The sequence below is a fragment of the Littorina saxatilis genome, linkage group LG9 (genome assembly GCF_037325665.1).
Source record: "Littorina saxatilis isolate snail1 linkage group LG9, US_GU_Lsax_2.0, whole genome shotgun sequence".
Lineage (NCBI taxonomy): Eukaryota > Metazoa > Mollusca > Gastropoda > Littorinimorpha > Littorinidae > Littorina > Littorina saxatilis.
Window position 1 is genome coordinate 33,470,450 of NC_090253.1, and position 23,782 is coordinate 33,494,231.

Genomic DNA, 23,782 nt, shown 5'->3' on the forward strand with positions numbered 1-23,782 from the left:
AAAAGATCCTGTAATCCATGTCAGAGTTCGGTGGGTTATAGAAACACGAAAATACCCAGCATGAGAGATGTTCAACGTGCGGGCTACTTCACCTGCCTTGACCTCTCACCAATTCATTGTAAAGCGCTTAGAGAACGTCAAGCGCTCAATAAATCTCCCATGATTATTATCATTATTATATATAATACTAGATGAATACCCGCTTCGCCGGGAAGAAGTCGAGCCGAATACCCGGCTGCGCCGGGGACCCGGCTTTGCCGGGTGTACGCCGGCTTCGCCGGCGCACCGCACGACGGAAGGGAGATAAACGCGCAAAACACTGGAGAAGAGTAAAAATAGTATAACGGGAATATGGATTGAGCGTTGTCGACAGTGACCTTCTAAAAATAGAAACGGGAATATGGATTGACGCCACACGAAGGAAGGGAGATAAACGCTGAAAACACTGGAGAAGATAAGGAAGAGTTACTGGGAATGGATCCAGAGAAAAACCAAAATCGGTTCAGCGCTGCGCGCTGAGAGCACGTGTTGAAATATCTCATCGAGCAGGTTGTGTCCGGGGTCTACCTGAATATGCCCACCAAATTTGAAACAGATCCATCGAGAACCTTGGGCGTGCATCGCGGACACACACACACACACAGACACAAGTCGTATATATATATAGATATGATTAGAGTAGTCCCTCTCTGGGCGAGGGTTGGTTGAAAAAAAGCTCGTTTATATTACTTATGCCACAACCCTCGTGAAATAAAATTTGATTTCATTTGATTTGAACTCTCTCTCTCTCTCTCTCTCTCTCTCTCTCTCTCTCTCTCTCTCTCTCTCTCTCTCTCTCTCTCTTGTATTTGTATAAAGCCTTTAAATTAAGAGATGTTTTAACCTCTTAGTTAAAGAAAGTGTAATGTATGTTTTAATCCGTAGTGTTGTGCGATTGTTATGTTGTACTTTTTTTGCACCTGATGAGTTAAATTATGTGCAACGTTTATCATTTGTTCACACTCCGATCCTTCATAAGGGGCTATGGCCTATTGAATAAATTATCTGCGTCTGCGTCTGCGTCTCTCTCTCTCTCTCTCTCTCTCTCTCTCTCTCTCTCTCTCTTTTTTTCTTTTCGTCCAGTCTCTCTCTCATAGACACATATGCACACACACACACTGACATTGACACTGACACACGCACACACACACACTGACACACACACACACACACACACACACACACACACACACACACATTCCAATTCTCTGCAGCTTGCTTGATTTTCTGTAATAACTGGAAAGTCAGAATTTACACATACTTCACTGGAACAGCATAATAGGGGAAGGGCTCCTAATATGGACTGGCTCCTAATATGGACCACCTCCTGTTCTGACAAACTAACGGCGCTAGAGCGCTCAAAAATATTTTATTCGCTGTATTCACCCTCTCTGGATAACTTGCACATGTCAAAACACAAATCTCAAAACCGTTAGGCTTTTTCTCTTTTTACATTTAGTCAAGTTTCATCTTACTCCTTGTCGGTTCCTGATTCCAAAAACATATAGATATGATATGTTTAGATTAAAAACACGCTCAGAAAGTTAAAACGAAGAGAGGTACAGTAACTTTGAAGCGTGCTATGAAGCACAGCGCAACCGCTACCGCGCCAAACAGGCTCATCACTTTCACTGCCTTTTGCACTAGTGGCGGACTACGTTCAATTTCATTCTGTGAGTTCCACAGCTTGACTAAATGTAGTAATTTCGCCTTACGCTACTTGTTCACTTTTGGCAGCGTTCACTCTAAATTTGCCGCCTAAAACGTACTCGTTTCTGTCCACAGCCAAAGCTTTCATCACACAAAAATTGCTATATATGACAGCTAAGACCGTATTTGTTACATTTTAGCAGTGTTGACCCCGAGTTTCTACTGCAAACAAAAAATAATAGCAAAATCTCGAAGTATGTGCGAGTCCCCTAATATGGACCACCTTCAACAAATCGAAGAAAATAAAAGCTAAAGACTATTTTCATTTATTCATTAAGAAGCTTGCTGGAAATAAGCTATAATTAGCCCTCGAGATTTGAATAAAATATAACAAAAAGTCTTCTTTTCGTGGAAGTTGATAATTTCACTTAAAATTTTCACTCGGTTTTTGATAAGCTTATTTAGTTTCCTGGTGTGCTTCAAATAATGCTCTCATCAACCCGAAACAGATAAATCTAAAGCATATTTTAATTAGTCTGACTTGTACACTAAGTTGTATCATGTTATTTTGAAGTATAGTTGTTTTTTAACAGTGATTCGTGAAGGCCGCTTCACTGGTCCATATTAGGCGCCCGGCCTCCTAATATGGACCATTTGTGATTTGTTTCTGTATTTAATTTTTGTTGAATGTCTATCAAAGCTTCTGACGATTTGGACCTTAAAAAGTTCAAGGGAAATTCGCTGTTCTCACAAGCGAATGATGACTACAAGTTAGTTATCCCCCCTTCATTGGCTCTGTCGACGCCCGTTTTTACATTTAGTCAAGTTTTGACTAAATGTTTTAACATAGAGGGGGAATCGAGACGAGGGTCGTGGTGTATGTGTGTGTGTGTGTGTGTGTGTGTGTGTGTGTGCGTGGGTGTGTGTAGAGCGATTCAGACCAAACTACTGGACCGATCTTTATGAAATTTGACATGAGAGTTCCTGGGAATGATATTCCCGGATGTTTTTTTTCTTTTTTTCGATAAATGTCTTTGATGACGTCATATCCGGCTTTTTGTAAAAGTTGAGGCGGCACTGTCACACCCTCATTTTTCAATCAAATTGATTGAAATTTTGGACAAGCAATCTTCGACGAAGGCCGGACTTCGGTATTGCATTTCAGCCTAGTGGCTTAAAAATTAATGAATGACTTTGGTCATTAAAAATCTGAAAATTGTAAAAATAATATTTTTTTTATAAAACGATCTAAATTTACGTTCATCTTATTCTTCGTCATTTTCTGATTCCAAAAACATATAAATATGTTATATTTGGATGAAAAACAAGCTCTGAAAATTAAAAATATAAAAATTATGATCAAAATTAAATTTTCGAAATCAATTTAAAAACACTTTCATCTTATTTCTTGTCGGTTCCTGATTCCAAAAACATATAGATATGATGTGTTTGGATTAAAAACACGCCCAGAAAGTTAAAACGAAGAGAGGAACAGAAAAGCGTGCTATCCTTCTCAGCGCAACTACTACCCCGCTCTTCTTGTCAATTTCACTGCCTTTGCCATGAGCGGTGGACTGACGATGCTACGAGTATACGGTCTTGCTGAAAAATTGCATTGCGTTCAGTTTCATTCTGTGAGTTCGACAGCTTGACTAAATGTTGTATTTTCGCCTTACGCGACTTGTTAACCGCTTGCTTCCCTTTATATAATAAACCGACCATAGGGCGTCGTCGTCCCGAACTAAATCCTTTGTATGTCATCAAAAATATTGAATTCTGGGTAGGGAAATCCTTTTGAGGAATGACGTCAGAGCCTTTCGGCGATTGGTCAATACATTACGGAGCTGGACTAGCCTACAACATAAATTCGGTCACACCCAAGAAAAGGTCAAAGGGCATATGTATCACCGCGTGTCGACTGATAGTTGAGCACAGTGTATTTATCATGTGCTTGTGGTATTTGCTATTTGTACTAAAATGACTGTGAAAAACGTAACGATGACCTGACTATGCATGGCATGAACACACGCAAAGATCCTGGGAAGCATCTATATATATATATACGACTATCTATATATATATACGACTAGTGTCTGTCTGTCTGTCTGTCTGTCTGTTCGCGATGCACGGCCAAAGTTCTCGGTGGATCTTTTTCAAATTTGAACACCGTATTCAGCTACACCCCGGACACAACCTCATCGATGAGATATTTCAACACGTGCTCTCAGCGCGCAGCGCTGTGCGCGCTGAACCGATTTTTTTGTTGTTTTTTTGTTGTTGTCGGGATCCACTACCAGTAACTCTTCCTTATCTTCTCCAGTGTTTTCAGCCGCGATTATCTCCCTTCCTCCGTGTGGCGTCAATCCATATTCCCGTTACTACGTTACTATTTTTAGAAGGTCACTGCACGTTACTATTTTTAGAAGGTCTCCAGTGTTTTGCGCGTTTATCTCCTTTCCTTCGTGCGCCGACAAAGGCGGCGTACACCCGGCAAAGCCTGGTATTCGGCTCTACTTCTTCCCGGCGAAGCTGGTACCCGGCGAAGCGGGTAATCATCTAGTTTATTTATAAATGGCCGTCTACAAGCGTTGACAAAATTTCCTCCTTTGACAAAAGAGCGGATTGTGTCCCTTCAACTACATTACTCTGATTGGTTGGCTGCCACGCAACATGCACGCTGCATGAGTCAAAAATAGGATCGATTCTATTTTCAAGCACTACGGCCGAATTAATTTGTTTTCCCATGGCGCTACACGTTGCGTGAAAAAAACCCAGGCCAAGTACTTATCGTAATCCGACGCAAAGATCCATCGACGACGGTATGAGGCTTCGTCGGCAATGGGCTTTAGCTACGAGGCTTTGCTTGAACCGGCTGGTACTACTGATTTAGCACATTGGCATAATATGTAAGGTTTGACACCCTCATGGCCGTTGATGTGGGCCTGCTAACTAATCACCTTTGTTTCGGAAGGACTCGCCTTCCGCAGGTGTCATATTTGTTGGCCCAGCCTGGATCTGCTTCACGTTCACGTTATTTTGTGCATGTACATGTACGTTCTCTTGGAGCTGAAGTTAGATCCACACTGATCGGACATAGGGTCCTAGTCCTTCTTCTTTCGCAGTGTGCTAGTGACAGGTGCCGTTGGTTCTGTGCGGACATCAAACGTTGCCACTGATGTCCAGTTTGTGTGCTTAGATAACCGCCTCTCGAGAACTGAAAGATGAAGAGCCATCTGAAAGCAATCTAAAAAGGGGACTATTACAGCCCAGACAATGATTTTCTTTGCACTTTCACTGAGAATCATACACCAGTTAGCCAAAAATCTGCTCTCCGTTAGTCACAGGTAAAGGCAACTGGCATGATATGAGCAAATACATGCCAATTATTTAGAAAATCTTAGTTGCAGTGCTGCAAAAGTGCACAACTCTTCCTGTATGTGATGTTATCAAACACCCAAAAAGATCTGTCACCAAAAACATTACTCAAATGCGTCCGCACTGAAACAATATGATGACGGACAGACTCCTGTTTTATCTTAATCAATACGAACGTAAACAAATCTTTGTTTTAATGCAAAATCAATACAGTTAAAGTGTGTCTAAACCCTGCAAGTACAGGTTTGAGTGTGTGTAGAGGGGTTCCAGTTACGACATTTTTCTGCACTTTAACCGCTCTGCGCTCAGCCGTTCACCAACTGGCATGCGTACTAAATTTGCTCATCCGGACTTTGCCGAGAAAACCCGAGAACTCCCGACGCGCCAGCCAAGTGCCTGTGACGTAGACATGGGAAGAGAGCACAATGGACGACAGTCAGTCGTGGCGCACAAAACGTGGTGAACCACAATCGTGTTGTACCATATAATTATGTTTGAACCTCGGGCACGAGAAAATGAAAGGAACGTGGAGGAAAATCATCTTTCTGACAACAGCAGCATGATTAATCGCCTTGGGAACACAGACTGGTGAGTAACGAAGTCACGTTTTATTTTGGGTACAAGCAACCGAGAAAAGGACATTCTGACAGGATGTGTCAAGCTTGGAGTCTAGATCTAGATCTGAACTGTGACATGAGTACCGTTTGTGTGGGTGTTTGTGCACTAGGCTATGCTAACTTGGTTTTTCAGTCTGTCTCCAGAGCTAGTGTCTATTTTGGACATGACCTGGTTATATGCAAGAAATTCACTAGGCCTCCAGAATGAACATTTTATAGAAGCAAACTCACGAAGATCGACACGCACGAGCTTTTGACGAAGGCGAATCTGGCAGTCCCTAGTGTTTACATTTTGAGTTGGCAAGTTACATTTTTAGAACTAATGTTATTATTTCTTTCTGATGAAATCTAAGAATACTTCCAACATGTGTGCATTCGCAACACTCGGCGGAAGGATAGAAACGAGTGAAAATTGTTTGTGATACTTTCAGGTCTGAATGTGCCAACTGTGTGGAGATGGAGAAAGTGGAGGAATGCAACTGCTGCACAGAGTCTACTAAAATTATGAAGAAGCTGAACTGTCCCAGGCAGGTATGTATTAATTTTTACTTGGCATTAGTTAAATTACTTTTTTTTTCAATGAAAAGAGCAAAGGAAAAGTGTGACTATTTTGCAACATAGATGCAGAGGTTATTCATTACTATAAATAGTCTGTAAAGCCTTAACTTCATAATGTCTGTTAGAAGTTTAGTTCTTACACTGCTCCCATGGGGTCGCCTTCACGCGGCGGGAGTGTTTCCACTAAGCTTCCCCACCCCTTTACTTCTCTTCTTTTGTCTTATTTCTGCCTTACCAGTCCTTTCACCTATATTTCCTTCCAAGAAAACTCTCCCTACTATTCCTTGCAGTTTTCCGATTCCTTTCTTGTTGTCTTATTTCTACCTGACTGGATCCATCACCTTTATTTCACTTACCAAAAGTCTTCTTTTCCACATCCTTATTTCTCTGCCCCCCGCATGTCGTAAGAGGCGACTAGCGGATTCTGTTTCTCCTTTTACCCTTGTTAAGTGTTTCTTGTATAGAATATAGTCAATGTTTGTAAAGATTTTAGTCAAGCAGTACGTAAGAAATGTTAAGTCCTTTGTACTGGAAACTTGCATTCTCCCAGTAAGGTCATATATTGTACTACGTTGCAAGCCCCTGGAACAATTTTTTGATTCGTGCTTTTGTGAACAAGAAACAATTAACAAGTGGCTCTATCCCATCTCCCCCCTTTCCCCTATCCCATCTCCCCCCTTTCCCCGTCGCGATATAACCTTGAATGGTTGAAAACGACGTTAAACACCCAATAAAGAAAGACAGAAGTTCTTACACTAATTTCATAATTAACCATAAGTTATAACAATACTGTTATGTTTGCAGACCTCCCGAAAAAATTGGCATTACATGCATCACGCAGCTCCCATAATTTGAAAGCGTCTGCCTAAACACGGATATGCTGGAGACGGCATATTACCAGTACCGGGAGGAGCATGGGTTTTTACAGGCTCCTCTTAAGGAGTAAGTGACACACCTATCTTTCTTTACCAAGCATGTGCTTGTCACATCATCGTGATGTGTTGGCAGATACTTCTAGGTCTGTTCCACATGACAAATGTACCCCGTACACCCATCCATTCACACACCTGAAGAAGAAGGTGACAGACGATTTTTTTTAATTTGCAGGTTTAAAGCAATCCTTGTTTTTCATGTCTTAAAAACTTTTTCTTCTCACAAAGTTGAAAGTTGGTCCATTAAAAAAAACCATTAAATTAAAAGATAAGACATACAAGTGCACACATAGTATTTCCTCTTCTTGTCGATCACGCGTCTATATTGTGATACATGTGTTTGACATGGTATGATGCATATAATATATTATATACAAACCAGTAAATATTATTTTGTTATCCTCGGATCTCTCCACACTGAAGTCCAGAAGTGAATAATAGATTCATAGTTTATACACTTTGTGTGAAACAAGATTAACATAATGCTGGAAAGAAACACATTTTGGAAAGTACATTTTAAACATAAATAACTAGGTAAAATGAAAGATTTACATGGATCTTGTCATACTGTCACACACACGCACACACACGCGCACACACACACACACACACACACACACACACACACACACACACACACACACAGCCAGCCAGCCATGAAACAAGCCATTCTATCAATTCACGAAAAATAAGTGTTCTTCCCCCCACTTTCCACACCTTTTGTAGGAACACCCTGCCGGACTATGCAACACACACTTATGTCACAGATTTTGTGATTATTTTTCAGGAAGTACCGCTACATAGGATTCTGACAGCTTGTGAGGTGGTGCCATGGTGTGCTAGGGAGGAAAATCAGGATACCTTTACCTTCATGTGGAGTACGGGCCATCAGATATGCATTTCCGTCTGATGTACTACAGAGGTTTTGAGTGGTCTGAGCTTGAATGAAAATGGTAACATGAAAATGTATTTATAATCTAATGCATCACTTATGAAATAAAAGAGTAAAATCTGTAATTCCTTGCAAGTGCATTTTGTTCAGTATTGTCGTTGGTGTCGACATCAGCGGGGAAAAGTGGGATCAGTTTGGTTATCTTGTACTGTATGGTGCTGCAGCTTCTTATCGGTATGGGGGGGGGGGGGGGGGGGGGGTGATATGCAGCGGCCCAAAAGTCAGGTTTGTCACAAAATTCCTCTGGGAAGGAAGCTTCAAAGGCACCTGGATCCTTTGTCAGCTTCTCAAACAGACGTTGAAGCAATCTTGACACGTGACCTGTAAATGTAACAGTGGATAGCTCAGGATGAGATAGTCGTGAAAAGGCATTATTAGCACGGAACCAAGTACAGCTTTTATGCTTGCATAAATGCATTTTAGGAAGAATGCTGCAGTTCTAGCGAATACCGAACTGAACAAAATTAAATGTAATATTTCTCTCTCTGTCTTTTCCCTCTTCAGTTGTGTGTGTGAGTGTGTGTTTGGGTAAATTGCCAGAATTCTGGAGTATAAGAAAAGAAGAGGATTTTCATTTGTGTGTGTGTCTGCTAAAAACCAGCAGTCAGTAATTACCCTGCATGTAACTTACCATAAGCTCGTGGCCCTTTGCACTTCCTCACACTGTACTCTCCTTTCTTTCCTTTTGGGAATGTGATGGACAACGTCGGATTTCCTTCTTCATCAAGCGCATCACCCCTGTCCCCATTTTCATTGTAATGCAGAGTGGCAAGGAACAGCCTGAAAACAGGATACAAATTTAAATGCACTGAATTAATGACTCTCACTCTCAGTCATAATTCCACGCTTTACTAAATATTAGACTGATACCTCATTCAAAATCACTCTGTACCCCCCCCCCCCCCCCCCCCTCCATGTGTATTTATTGTATAATTCTCATTAATAGATCTTATCCCAAAAAAAGCATAACTGAATGTGTAAATTGTACTATTGTTTGTTCATCTATTAGTTGCCTCCCTTCAAATTTATTTTTGAACAATTCCGAGAATACAATTTTAACTATAACTCAATGTCATACATAAAACAAGGAAGATAAATTGTGTAGAGATCTCAATTCCTTATTTTCAATTTTTTTTTTTAAAGGATATCACTATGCAATGTCATTAACAATTGCATCAAAATTATCTCCCTTGATCTCTCTTGCACAAGACATTTGTTTCAACTACATGTACATGTATTTGTTTGTTAGATTTGGGAGATTTTACAGGAATGAATCTAACAATCAATGGCCTAGATATTTCTACATTGTAAAAACAAATCTGCTGGAGGTATGATGTGTGTTTATGTGTGTTTTGAGTGTGATTGTGTGTGTGTGTATATGTGAATGTGACTGCGTGTGAATGTGTGTGTGTGTGTGTCCGTCCGTCTATGTGTCAATCTGGATCAAAGTGTATGTGCATGTCTATGCGTATGTGTGGTGTATGTGTCTGTCCGTCTGTCTCTGTGGTTCTGGATCAAAGAAAGTGTATATGCATGTCTATGGGTGTGGTTGTGTGTGTCTGTGTCTGTTTGTGTGTTTGTGTGTGTCTTTCTGTGTGTATCTCTTCGTTATTATTCTATTGGCAAGACAGAGAGAGAAATCAGAAATCAGAATTTTTGAGAGTCTCAGTCTCCCTCCTACACATATTCACACGGACACACATACCTTACATAAACGATGGAGATGCAACGCACTACGTCTGCCGTTAAATTTAATCATGCACCGCCAACAGAAACATAACGATCACTTGCCTTCATCACTTTTCTTTTCCGTCGACTTTGAGTCTTTCTCCGGTTCGACACTTCTTCGTCAGCCGTCTCAACTGTCTTTTATGCAGCATTCAAATTCTTCTTCACATAGATACACGTTAGTGGAATCCCTGACGGGACAGAATCCTCCAACTGACAATCTCCGACTCGGACGATAACCGAGTTCGGATTCGAACAAGGGAGCTGTGAACTGTTCTGCAAATGCATCATCTGCAAAATGGTGTCCACTCGTTGGTTGTGAATAAACCGTTTCCACAAAGTCAATCCAAGCTTTCCTTCTGTGAAAGACTTGAGGGAACCCGTGAGTAAGCTTACTTATTCCCGGCATGTTTGCATGGATAGTATTGCAACCGTAAACGACGCAGAAACGATCTACTCATGCTGACTCGTGTTTGCAGAAAGTTAGATCTAGATCCATGGAGAGGGCGCTGCTTCCGCTCCCACTCCCATTCCCATCTCTACGTCATCTGCCGACGTTTCTATTTTTAGCATCATCGTCTTGTTTCAGCTGAAGGCTGGCAGGTGCGAGCTTTTACGGACTTTTCCCACTCGCTGCGTCTGCTCCTCGCATCTTCGGGCCTTTGAAGGGGTGGGAATGGAATGCATCTGGGTGTATGTTTGCGTTGGTAATAAGGGTTTTGGGTTGAAAAATGGGGTTTAGATACACTTTAAGGGTTCCCATGGGTCTAATATCACTCGTCTGTGTAATTTGTGCTGTCTGACAACCACTGAAACAGAAATTACGTGTACTAGGCTTCTGTTTCCCCCTGATCTAGCGAAGGTGTGCGAACTGAATATCGCTCTTAGTACGAACGGAGACAAGTTCATTTGTACGAGCTGAATTAAGGTGTACGAGCTGAATCGGGATGTTTTCAGAAAAAAATGGTACAGTACTAAAGCCATTAATGTCTATAAACATCTGTTCAAGCAAAATATCTTTGGTGGTCATGTGCGATTCAGGGGTCGGTTTTGGTTACAGATCGAGAACATGTTGAAAAACCATGCAATGTTGCCACGTCAGTTTGGCCCGCGTGTCACAGTAATCATGAGGTTCACTAGCACCTTGGTGATTATTGTACACATAGCTCAATCAATCTGCTATCTTATTCTTGCGATATCACGAACGTATGCTGCCCACACGACTTATCGCAACGTGTTTCTTCGACCAAATGCCGAAAATGAGGCTGTTTGAACTGACACATCTTGCGTACGAACCATATGGCCGGAATCGGTTGACACACCGTGTTTTAAGCATAAGTTCTTCACGGGAAAGTTATTAGACAGTCGGTTGTTAAAACTTTTTAATCGACCTAATACAAATTGATAGAATGCATAATTCAATTAATGTGACTCACATACTGAGCTGTACATTGAGTGTACGTATTTCAGTTGACTTTTCACATTAATTCATGGTAGTCTCTTAACAGTGACTAGTCCATATGTGACGCCCATTCTCCTAATATGGACCTGCTAAATTTTCTGTATTTATTTTTTGCTGAATGCATATGAAAGCTTCTTTGTTCTTATTTAGCATAACGGTTAACGGAAGAGAGAACAATCACTAAAGCACAACTTGAGATGAAACTTCATCCGCGAGAAAACAAGCCAGTCAAGCTGATCCATACTGATTCAGGGCCCTTCTCCTACAAAAAGTATGAATACGGAGGATTATGAAAAACATTCGGAGAACATCTATGTGGTGATGAGTTCCCTGTCTCTGAGCGAGTGAGCGTGCGTGCGCGCAGAGGGTGTCAAATGTGTGTGTGTGTGTGTGTGTGTGTGTGTGTGTGTGTGTGTGTCAGTGTGTGTGTGTGTGCGTGCGTGTGTGTGTGTGTATGCGTGCATGTGTCTGTGTCTGTGTGCGTGTGTGTCACTCAGAGAGAGAGAGAGAGAGAGCCAAAGAGTCTAGAGAGAGAGAGAGAGAGAGAGAGAGAGAGAGAGAGAGAGAGAGAGAGAGAGAGAGAGCCAAAGAGAGAGAGAGAGAGGGAGGGGACAGACAGACAGTGAGAGAGAGACGCTTTGACAGTTTATTGTCTTCAGCTAATTAAAGCCATATGGACAAAACAGTGGTAATACACGCAATTGAAAATGAACATATTTACATGAAATATTAGACATGAACGTATTTACACGAACCATTTACATACTTTCTCTAGCACGGTACCTATCCTTGCCAGGTAATGTACATAGTTTTTACTGAAAAGTTCCGCCGCTCGAAGGCACATTGTTTACTTCACTAATATGTCCTCTACATCTCTGAATTACCCGCTGCATCTGTCTCGAAAAAGTTTTAGCCCATGTAAATGGTACAGGCCGGCTTTGATGAAAGTCAGAAGCGACAGCCTTGCATCATCGATCTCTTTAAAATAATGTCTGTTTTGCACAGGTCGCCAGGTGTAGATGGTACTGAGAACTGTTTTTTCTTTATCTAGCAGGTACCTATCGTCCTACTTGAAAAACCAGTGTACGACGGCATGTTTCCCGTGGTCTTTCTCTACTAGAGCACAGTCCAAAACCAATACAATGTCGTGAGACTCCAGCAGGAGGTTGTTTCTTGCCATGTCGCGAGTCTAACACTACTTTTCGAAAAGCGTTGTTTCTGCCGAAGTCCTTCAGTCTTCGTTGTAGTGACCTGTCTTTGATGCTACCTACAGTTTCTTGTATGTTGTCCAGGTCATAACCAGAATTTTCAGCCAATGAAAGAAATTATTTGTCTTCATTTCCCCCACTCTCGTCTGAACACACCGTGTCACACTCACTCCTGTCAGCTGTTTCGCCAGTGTCAGAGCATTTAGGCAAAGGAATGTTGGTGTCCGTGCTCCCATTGTCGTGGTCACGATTTGACAGTGAGAGAGAGAGAGAGAGAGACAGAGACAGAGACAGAGACAGACAGACAAACAGACGCAGAGAGAGAGAGAGAGAGATTACGATTGTGGGGTGTCTCTTTACAAACCGCTTTATGTTATTCTCTGTCGTGGCCGGGCTGATTCAACCACTTTTTCATGCGTGGTAGGTCTATTTGACAAGTTTTCAAGGTGATGTGCACAGCCAGCATCAGTGTAATCATTTCTTATGTTTTATGTTGTTTATTGTAATGCTGTATACACCACACCTGAGTTTCTCCTCGTTGAGATAATAAAGTGTTTTATGTCTATGTCTATTCACAGACTTGCCACAGTCGGAACCATTCGTTCAGCATCTGTTGTTGCAACACTGACTAATTCATATTTTCCGTTATTGTAAAACGGCATTTAATTATTACATGTATTTGATACTTACAGGCTAAAAGAGAAATTAAGCTTCAAGAAGCTATTTGAATCACATTATTGACCATGCACATCCAGCATCATAGCCGACTTAATTAATACGTTTGTTTTTGTTTGTTTATTTGTTGCTTAACGTCCAGCCGACTACGCAGAGCCATATCAGGACGAGGAAGGGGGGATGAAGGGGGCCACTTGTCAAGCGATTCCTGTTTACAAATGCACTAACCCATTACTTGTGTCCCAGCAGGCTTTAGTAAAACTAAATTAATACCTACTGGAAGATTACCAGTTTCCAGTATGTTAAAATAGGCTTAACCTATCTACTGCTGGACTTACATCAGAACACTAACAGATTAAACTATACATGAATCGCGAGACAAGCGGCAAGAGAAGAGATTTTTGGAAAAAATACAGGTGAATGAGCAAGAAGGCAGAAAAAAGAAAAGAATTCATGAAGAAAAAGAGAGCATGACAGGAAAGAGGAACCAAAAATCTACCTAACAGCAAACTAGAAAGCTCCTGCGGTTCCAAAAACAGGAGGGGCCTTTAATTTCATAACCGCAGTGCCCCACTGCGGGATAATTAATACGTCCGTTTATCCATTGGTGGGCATGTTAAGTTTAGATACATCACGCCCAGTAAATGAGCCGGGCGAGCCGGCTGTCAGGGACTAGCAAACATGACACGGATGTGTCGCTCTGCCAAAGAGGATTTGGGGAATCGTGATGCGAACAGAACATGTTATGTATATCGTCAGCAAATATTTTGATTTTTGGGTGTGGCCGATCAGAAGCATGAAAGGGCCGTGCCGCGCTGCTGTTAGAGTCGACACTCGTCGATATCTTCATGCCTGCTCAACTCCCTCGTCACTTTGATTTTTAGAGCAAACTGAATCTTGTTTTGGCCAACCACTCCCTTACGCTCGCCGCCTGTCTCTGCACCTGAGCCAACAACCTAGCTGTGTGTCGGCTCGCCCAAATGGATTTTAATGTTTGCCAGATATTTTGACCATTAACGAATTTGACACAATTCAGGTTGTCTGCAAGAGGGCTGTAGACGTTTGTGTCAGCAAGACTTGTTCTAAAGAACGCTGTCCGGAATCTGATACTGACACTCCACGCTTACATGGGGTAAGGGCAGGTACCTTTCGAAGCACTGGTTACTTTCGGGCGGGGATGTAGCTCAGTCGGTAGCGCGCTGGATTTGTATCCAGTTGGCCGCTGTCAGCGTGAGTTCGTCCCCACGTTCGGCGAGAGATTTATTTATCAGTCAACTTTGTGTGCAGACTCACCTCGGTGTCCGAACACCCCCGTGTGTACACGCAAGCACAAGACCAAGTGCGCACGAAAAAGATCCTGTAATCCATGTCAGAGTTCGGTGGGTTATAGAAACACGAAAATACCCAGCATGCTTCCTCCGAAAGCGGCGTATGGCTGCCTAAATGGCGGGGTAAAAACGGTCATACACATAAAAGCCGTGGGAGTTTCACCCCATGAACGAACAAACAAACAAACTGTTTACTTTCGACTACGACGCCGCCAACAGTTAATGTATTCAACTTTTTGTTCGACGATTATCCTCACTACAATGAAAACAGCATGTTGAAAACAAACAAACAAAGAGATTTATGTACAGTCTGGACTAGCAAGAGAAATCTCCGTAGACCGCAGTTTCACTGCTGCCAAGTACTCTTGGTTATCTATTTTGATGGTATGTACCAAAAACTGTCAGTTTATTGTTTTGTTTTTATTCTTTTAAACGCCTGCAAAACAAACTTAGCCATTCAAACAAACAAACAAATACAATTAATATTCAAAGAGAAAGACTGATCTGTGTGGAACAAAGTACTGACTCGGGAATAAAATCGACGCTATTGGGAGTTAAGCCTATATTAATCAAGCCTCCACAAACTTTCTTTCTTTCTTTTCTTTATTTGGTGTTTAACGTCGTTTTCAACCACGAAGGTTATATCGCGACGAGGGAAAGGGGGGAGATGGGATAGGGGAAAGGGGGGAGATGGGATAGAGCCACTTGTTAAGTGTTTCTTGTTCACAAAAGCACTAATCAAAAAATTGCTCCAGGGGCTTGCAACGTAGTACAATATATGACCTTACTGGGAGAATGCAAGTTTCCAGTACAAAGGACTAAACATTTCTTACATACTGCTTGACTAAAATCTTTACAAACATTGACTATATTCTATACAAGAACCACTTAACAAGGGTAAAAGGAGAAACAGAATCCGTTAGTCGCCTCTTACGACATGCGGGGTGCAGAGAAATAAGGATGTGGAAAAGAAGACTTTTGGTAAGTGAAATAAAGGTGATGGATCCAGTCAGGTAGAAATAAGACAACAAGAAAAGAATTGGAAAACTGCAGGGAATAGTAGGGAGAGTTTTCTTGGAAGGAAATATAGGTGAAAGGACTGGTAAGGCAGAAATAAGACAAAAGAAGAGAAGTAAAGGGGTGGGGTAACTCTGTTTAAACGCTCCCGCCGCGTGAAGGCGACCCCATGGGAGCCTCCACAAACTGTGCGTCCCTGTGTCCTAATACTCTTATACGCACTAGAATCCGAAAACGTGCACTAGAAATTCATGGAAAGGGTCTCACGACGCACTAAAACATGCGTACAATCAGTACTGATTTTAGACAATGTTCTGCAAGATCTCAGTGTAGCGACCAAAATGTACGGAGTTAAAGTTAGTAATAAAACAATAATAATAATAAAACATTCTTCTATAGCGCTGTTCACCGCCAGATAACAGTCTCATTGCGCTTTACATTGGACATTAAAATTTCAACATTTTACATATAAAAAGTTTCCTCGTAAGAAATAAAATACAAGCATTATTAGCTTACATTTCATGAACAACAACCACATACATAACATAATCTAGAAGATTTAATAAAGATGAAAAAAACATAAGATAAGTATTAGACACATAGTTACACATAAAAAGTCTGACATATAAAACAGAACTTACATAAAAGCATACAGATCTAAAACAGAACGAAGATGTAACACAGACTGTGGGGCAACAAATTAAACAACAAACAACAGGCATACTGTATTATAACACAACATTAGGACTTTTAAACCCAATACACATTAAAACATCGAATTCAATCCATCATACAATACAAGCATTCATAATTAACATTTTATAAACAACAACCAGATACATATGATACTCTAGAAGGTTTAAAAACAACCAGCCAAAAGCAAACTTATCATTCGGCACATTCACTCACAAGTCACATGCACGCATTACACCACAGCTTCAATGTCCTAATTACTTTGTACTCTTTTCAGTAAAAGGCAGATTTGTACAGGTGAGTCTTCAGTTTAATCTTAAATGATGGTAGTGATAGTACGCCATTTTGGACAGTTTTCTGACGATTTGGAGAGCAGCAGGGATGGTGTGGTGTCAGGGTTGATGATAGCACCCGGAGGAAACAGGGGTGTGAGCACGTACGTTAGTCTCTGGCAGCGGGTCATTTTTTTTCTCAATTAGAGGCTTTAGGTTCAGTGCGTTTTAAATCCATAGCAAAACATTTGACAGTACTTATAGTGGAAACAACTCTGGCTAGAATACCCATACAAATTGTCACGTTTCAATATCACAATAAGGTGATTATGAACGGTTAGTTACTTCTAACTAACTAACCACACCACGATCCACTCTCGCAGTCATACAAATAGATAGAATCAACAAAAGTATAAGTTTCAGACGCCTGTTTATGTAATATCACGCCACCTCCCTCGAGACTTCACTCCAAAAGATGTTCTTTTGACGTTCTAAACGTAAAACAAGTGGTCACTGACAAAAATGCCAGTTAAAGTACAGGAAATAATAATAACACGCTGATCCCGTGTATAGTTAGGAAAATATAACTGGTCTGCCTAAAAGTGCTAATTCATGCAGGTGTCACACACCCCACGTCGTCACCACTCGAGTATAATCATAAATATAGATGACTTGGTGGTAAGAAGGGTGCAACAAACATGGTGCAACTTAGCTTTTTGCCACTGAGTGGGCGGCCCGTGATTAGTCTTTAGTCTCCACAACTGCTCCGTTGAAATGTAGTGCCGGTTAGCGTGGCAACGAAGCAGGGAACAGTGGAGACATCAGGCGCCTCACTCAGTCGCTGAAGGTCCTCCCCGTAGTCTACCAGAAAGATGTAGAAGACGCGTAGATGGGCAGGACGGCGACAGCGACAGCAAAAAGCCAATACAGCAGGTTAGCAGGTTACACGATGTTTGCGGACGACCTGGTTACAGCATCCCAGCACGTAGTCGTAGTAGATTACGTCCAGCAACAGCAGAAGAAGACTGCAACAAAAAGCCTCGGTGCACTAAACATGTCATGCTACCCCTCACACCCCACCTTTAAACATGTCACCCTGACATATCTCATCGAGCACGTGGGCCTGCACAAACGGACTTTTACAACAACAAATCAGCTATTTTCCTTCCTTCTCTCCATATCTGCAAAAACCATATACAGATTAGTATTTTAGCGTCACAAAGAATGAAATATGCGCTAACCTGGAAAGAACAACAGAGAGTATTTCATTCCACAAACACAGACACGTCAAAAGCGTTAAATAATGATTTATTACCTCAACAACCTTATGTAGGTAGCTCTCTTTTAAGCGAAACCGCTTCCTTTCGAATGACTTCTGTTCGTCAACAGAAATACCGTCATCCTCCTCTCTCGCTGAATCCTTATGCGGTGAAAACGCACAGCGGAGAACCTTGACGCCCCGACTGTCAGCCAGCATGTGTCCAAGAAGAAGGTGGTCTGTCCTATGTAGTTCCTATCAAGCCCCACTAGCAAGTAGCATAGCACGTTGATACCCAGTAAAGTATTTATACGTGTTGAAAACCATCAAACTTGTAGGAGAATTCTGACACCGACCCTTCTCTCTCGCTGCTGAGTTTCGAGTGTGAAGTTAATATGTCTCAAACAGACCACCTGGACAAAATCACGTTACTCACCTTGTCACATTCCAAGTTCAGCTATCGCCAGTTTTTTCCCCAACAGCAGAAATCACCCACGTGAAATCCGTGCGACACGAAATTCCCGTGTTCGCTTTGCTCGGTCAGCTAAAATCCAGCCGTTGACAGAAAGCACAGGCGCTTTCTATCGCAATTGACCAAGAGAAGGCACCCCACAGAGTGACACTTTCTTGATCCATGTCACTAAATCGTGCCACAAATTAATGTGATCTATTTTAAGCATACCTTCACGAGGCATTTTTGGTGATATCACAAATGTGCTTCTGCGTGCGGGGCATAGAAAAGGGTGTACCGCACGGGGATGGGGGGGGGGGGGGCGGGGGTGGAGCTGGGTGTACCACGATCTAGGGCGCGGTACACTGAGTACTCTTTTAAAAGTTAGCATGTGCATTTGAACTAAGTTGTTTATTTCAAGTGGTCAGTCTAGTCATTTCTGTATTTGGCTCATAAATTCATTGTTGAAATTATTGTTTTTGTCCAGCAAGGGAGATGACTGTAATTTTCTGTCATTTGTATAACCCTTGTTTCTACCAACCTGGTGAATATTTGATTGTTTCAAGTTGGAAAAAAAACTTTGATCAAAATAAAATGTAGGAAAAAGAAAAAAGTATGTGGAAAAAAACCAACAGACACAGACACATAGACACACACACACGCGCGCGCGCCGCACACACACACGCACGCACACACTGTGACACGCACGCGCACGCGCACACACACACACACACACACACACACACACACACAGCATAGAACGTCACTCACACACCGGTGTAACACGAGGAAAGTACTCCATGAAATATTTACTCCGGAGTAAAAAATCTCGTCAGGAATTGTTTTACTTACAGTGTTTTTTACATTTAGTCAAGTTTTGACTAAATGTTTTAACATAGAGGGGGAATCGAGACGAGGGTCGTTGTGTGTGTGTGTGTGTGTGTGTGTGTGTGTGTGTGTGTGTGCCACGGTGTGTGTGTGTGTGTGTGCCTGTGTGTGTGTGTGTGTGTGTGTGTGTGTGTGTGTGTGTGTGTCTGTCTGTCTCTGTCTGTGTGTGTGTAGAGCGATTCAGAGTAAACTACTGGACCGATCTTCATGAAACTTTACACGAGAGTTCCTGGAAATGATATCCCCAGACGGTTGGTTTTTTTCCCGATAAATGTCTTTGACGACGTCATATTCGGCTTTTTGTAAAAGTTGAGGCCCTCATTTTTCAATGAAATTGATTGAAATTTTGGCCAAGCAATCTTCGATGAAGCTCGGACTTTGGTATTGCATTTCAGCTGGGCGGCTTAAAAATTAATTGATGAGTTTGGTCATTAAAAATCTGAAAATTGCAATTAACATTATAGTTTTTATAACACTCCAAACAATTTTTTTTTAACTTATTCTTCATCATATGTTATATTCGGATTAAAATCAAGCTCTAAAAATTAAAAATATGAAAATTATGATTAAATTAATTTTCCGAAATCGATTTGAAAACAATGTTATCTTATTCCTTGTCGGTTCCTGATTAAAAAAACATACGAGTCTTGGTGACAAAGTGCAGTGCGTTCAGTTTTATTCTGTGAGTTTGACAGCTTGACTAAATGTTGTATTTTCGCTTTACGCAACTTGTTTTAATTTTATGTATACATTAAAACCAATCTCGTGTTCACACTTTTAGGCAATATTCATCGTGAAAGAAGTGTATGCTTTACTTCAATCTCTGAGAATTTTTTAAATCCGTTTCAGCTGCCGTTTTCAATTGAGGTTTACGCCTAGGTTAAAGAGGCAGTGCGTGAGCCAGTCACGGCATTGCCGAAGCAGATTACGATACAAAAAGTAAAACCTTCAAAATACAAGATGCCTACAAATACCTTTAGTGTTGCCATCCAAAGGAAACTTCATGTCGCATCTCCCGCCAAAATGTAATTAACGCAAAGAGGTCCATGTCGACAAAAAGTGGATGGATTCCCTGCAGGCGTTTTCCCTGTATACATGGATTTTTTTTTATACTTACGATTCCGTTTTGCAATTGTTATTAAATAAAAGTTGAAATCGATAACTAAATGTAAGAAAATACTCGCAATAACGACATACTGCAAAGCGTTCCATAGTCTTTAAAGTTTTCACTTCCGTTAGACGCCATGGAATTACTTCAAGCTTACGAGAGTGACGAGAGTACAATGTGGTGGAGAGATGTTTCTTTAACTAAATCCTTTTGGATTATCCGTCTTTCTCGCCGAAGCATGTTCGCCGGGCTGTGTGTGTGTGTGTGTGTGTGCGTCAGTGCGTGTGTGTGTGTGTGTGTGTGGTTGTGCGAGCACGCGCGCGCGTGTGTGTATGTGTGTGTGTGTGTGTGTGCGGTGTGTGTGTGTTTGTACAAGCAGAGCACAAGAGAGAGAGAGAGAGAGAGAGAGTGGAGAGAGAGAGAGAGAGAGAGAGAGGGAGGGAGAGAGAGAAAGAGGGGGGGGGGAGGTGGTCACGGGAATCAATTGATGCACACACAAAATTGATTCAGGAGTCTCTCTCTTTCCAATGCCGCGTATTCTTTGCAAGTTGTATACAGTGAGCGAGTTTTCGCGAGGAACAGGGTTGAGCTACGGTAGGGTCACTGCGCATGTCTGGTTTTTTTCTTCGCGGAAACGCTGTTGGGTTGTGTCCAGTCGCGTCCCTTGCAACAAGATGGCGACAAGCGCGTTACGGATTTACTGTTGTGGAGAGTTGATGGACGACGATGATGAATAAGCAGTACTGTTTTATTGTTGATGTGAATGTAATGCCAAAACATCGAACTATCGATTCGAACGTCAATGAAGAAGTGAGCGTGAAAATCGAGCGCAAAACAGCCGGGTAAAAGTTCAGGGCGCTAAAGTACATTTGAGCCGAAATCGCACCCAAACTCCTGTTGACCTCATTTCTTCCCAAAATAAACATCACTGCTAAAATAAAATGCATTAAAACCAAGACAGTATCCAACCCAGTATCCTTAATTTTTGAAAGGCTAAGTGATTTACAACAAATGTCTTCTCACAATCCGTAACTTTGTCAAAAAATATTTGCAGAAGTTTCTCACCTCGCCTTGGCAGCCATCTTGGAACTGGAGAGACCCTACGCAGGAAGCAAGGTTGAAAGTTGGTTAACCGGTGACGTCACTCCAGTCGTACCGGACCGAGTTTTTGCGACCTCCGGTTCGACTCGAGTCACCTTAGTTGACGCTAAAACTCGCTCAGTATTGGAAGGAAATGAATACTTGTGTTGTCGCCCAGTGTATACAGCAAATGTTTTTGCAGTGAATCAATTGTTCAGAAGTAAATAAGTAAATGAATAATAAATTAAAGGCCCACTCCGCCTCACAGGAGGTTTACAGAACGATGACATCTGTTCAGGCTAAACCTGCAGTAGGGGCCTACTTTAAGTACCTGGTGGAACACACTCACAATGGCATCCAATAATCTTAAATGCCACTTACAAATCTCTTCTTCTTCTTCGTTCACTGATGGGCTTAGACTCCCACGTTCGCTCATGTTTTTAGCACGAGTGGATTTTTACGTGTATGACCGTTTTTACCCCGCCATTCAGGCAGCATACGCCGATTTCTTGAATCACTTGAAGCTCTTTATCACGCGTAAACCACACAGCAGTTCTCGTCAGTGGTTTATTCAACCCCCGAGCCGCCATCGAGGCCCCGTGTGACCCACTTCATTCATACTGCATGACCTATTGAGTGTTTTGCAGCTTCAAAGCGACTCTACATCTTCAATAGCACGTAATCATTGTGTACCTCTGAATCTAAGATACAACCAACGACTGCGAGTAACACAAACGGAGTGGCGGCGGTTGACTTCAAAGAAACATGCGATTTGCAGAAACTACGGCTGCTTGGGCAATGGTAAGATCACTACGATTAAAATTTAAGAAATCGATCCAAAAACGATTTTATCTTATTCTTTATCATTTACTGATTCCAAAAACATATAGATATGATATGTTGTATTCAAAACAAGCTCAGAAAGTTAAAAAGGATACAAAAAAGCGCGCTTTCTTTCTTAGCGCAATGCGCTACCGCGCTATTCTCGCTTGTCAATTTCACTTCGTTTTCCACGTGAAAATTGAGCGATTTCCTTCTCGCGGGGATTGACGAAGCTGTATTGTCTTGGCATATGGTGATGACAGGGCCGGACTAGGCGAAGAGGAGGGGGGGGTTGCCAGTGGTGGCCCAGGGGGATGTCCCCCCTGACGGCAGGGGCGGATCAGTTCATTTTATGACTGGTTTTTTTCAAAAGTATATTGTGAAGATATGGGTGTGAAGGCGCGAAGCGCCGAGCCGACGGCGCGAAGCGCCGAGCCGACGGCGCGAAGCGCCTAGCTTGCTAGGGGGGTCCGGGGGCATGCCCCCCCGGAAAATTTTGAAAAAAAGGATGCAAAATGGTGCAATCTGGTGCATTCTGAGGATGATCATTACCAGTTTCAGGCAGCAGATTTTGTCACTGATTAATACCCCAAAAATTGAAACTCAATGTCACGATCGGGTGACAGAGACCAAGAAAGTGTCACTCAGTGGAGTGCCTGTTCTTGGTCGATTATGATAGAAAGCGCCTGTACGTGATATTGGGCTACAGCAGAGTTTGCTGACAGTGCTCAATGAACACGGAGGGTTTGCTGCGCACGAGTTTTACAGTGGAGGTTTCTGCTGTCATAGGGCTGACGGTTTTTCGCTGACAGCGCGCACGGGATTTTCAGGGATTGAGTTTCTCGTGTCTTTTTTCTGCTTGGGGAGGCAGAATTGTGTATAGCTGGACTGGTTTTGTGACAAGGTCAGTCACGTGTTATTGGCTAGGTTGTCTGACTGAGACACAAGGGCGGCACACTTGACACCCAGCGGCAGAAGGGGAAGGACCTAATACACAGTTTCTAGAGTATGATGGTTTTTCACCGAATATTGTATTCGGCACTCTAGGGGAGCTTCCACTAGTTTTTCCTGTCTCACTGCCAGTACTTTGCTGAGGACAAGTCGTCAACATTCCTTCGTCGGCGATGGCTTTCGCATAAGGATTCGACAAGGGGTTCTGGAGGTTTTTGGTCACTGTTGACGAACAGAGGCTGTTCCAGGGAGGAGGCGGACTTTGCTTCCATTGAGAGTACAATCATAGGCTTTTGAGGTAATAAATCATTATTTAACGCTGTTGATGAGTCTGTGTTTGTGGAATGAAATACTCTCTGTTGTTCTTTCCAGGTTAGCGCATAATTTACTCTCTGTGACGCTAAAATACTAATCTGTATATGGTTTTTGCAGATAGGGAGAGAAGGACGGAAAATGGCTGTTTTGTTGTTGTAAAAAGTCCGTTTTGTGCAGGCCCACGTGCTCGATGAGATATTTAAAGATGACATGTTTTAAGGTGGTGGGTGAGGGGTAGCTGACATGTTTAGTGCACCGATGCTTTCTGTTTGCAGCCTTCGCTTCGCTTTGTTACGGGTTCCTGTAACATCTGCACGGCTGACTTTGGCGGGACCTGTTGAAGCTACGCTAACCAGGAGACCGGCTAACCAGGAGACCGGCTAACCAGAGGACCGGCTAACCA

The 23,782-nt window shown here is 42.2% G+C and overlaps 1 long non-coding RNA gene across 1 annotated transcript; it reads left to right on the forward strand.

Moving 5' to 3' along the window:
• Positions 1-5,271: 5,271 nt before the first annotated feature.
• Positions 5,272-8,188, forward strand: LOC138975891 (uncharacterized). The gene is made up of 4 exons (XR_011458795.1): positions 5,272-5,652; positions 6,113-6,212; positions 7,044-7,181; positions 7,959-8,188. It is a non-coding gene; the product is annotated as an uncharacterized lncRNA (long non-coding RNA).
• Positions 8,189-23,782: the final 15,594 nt, after the last annotated feature.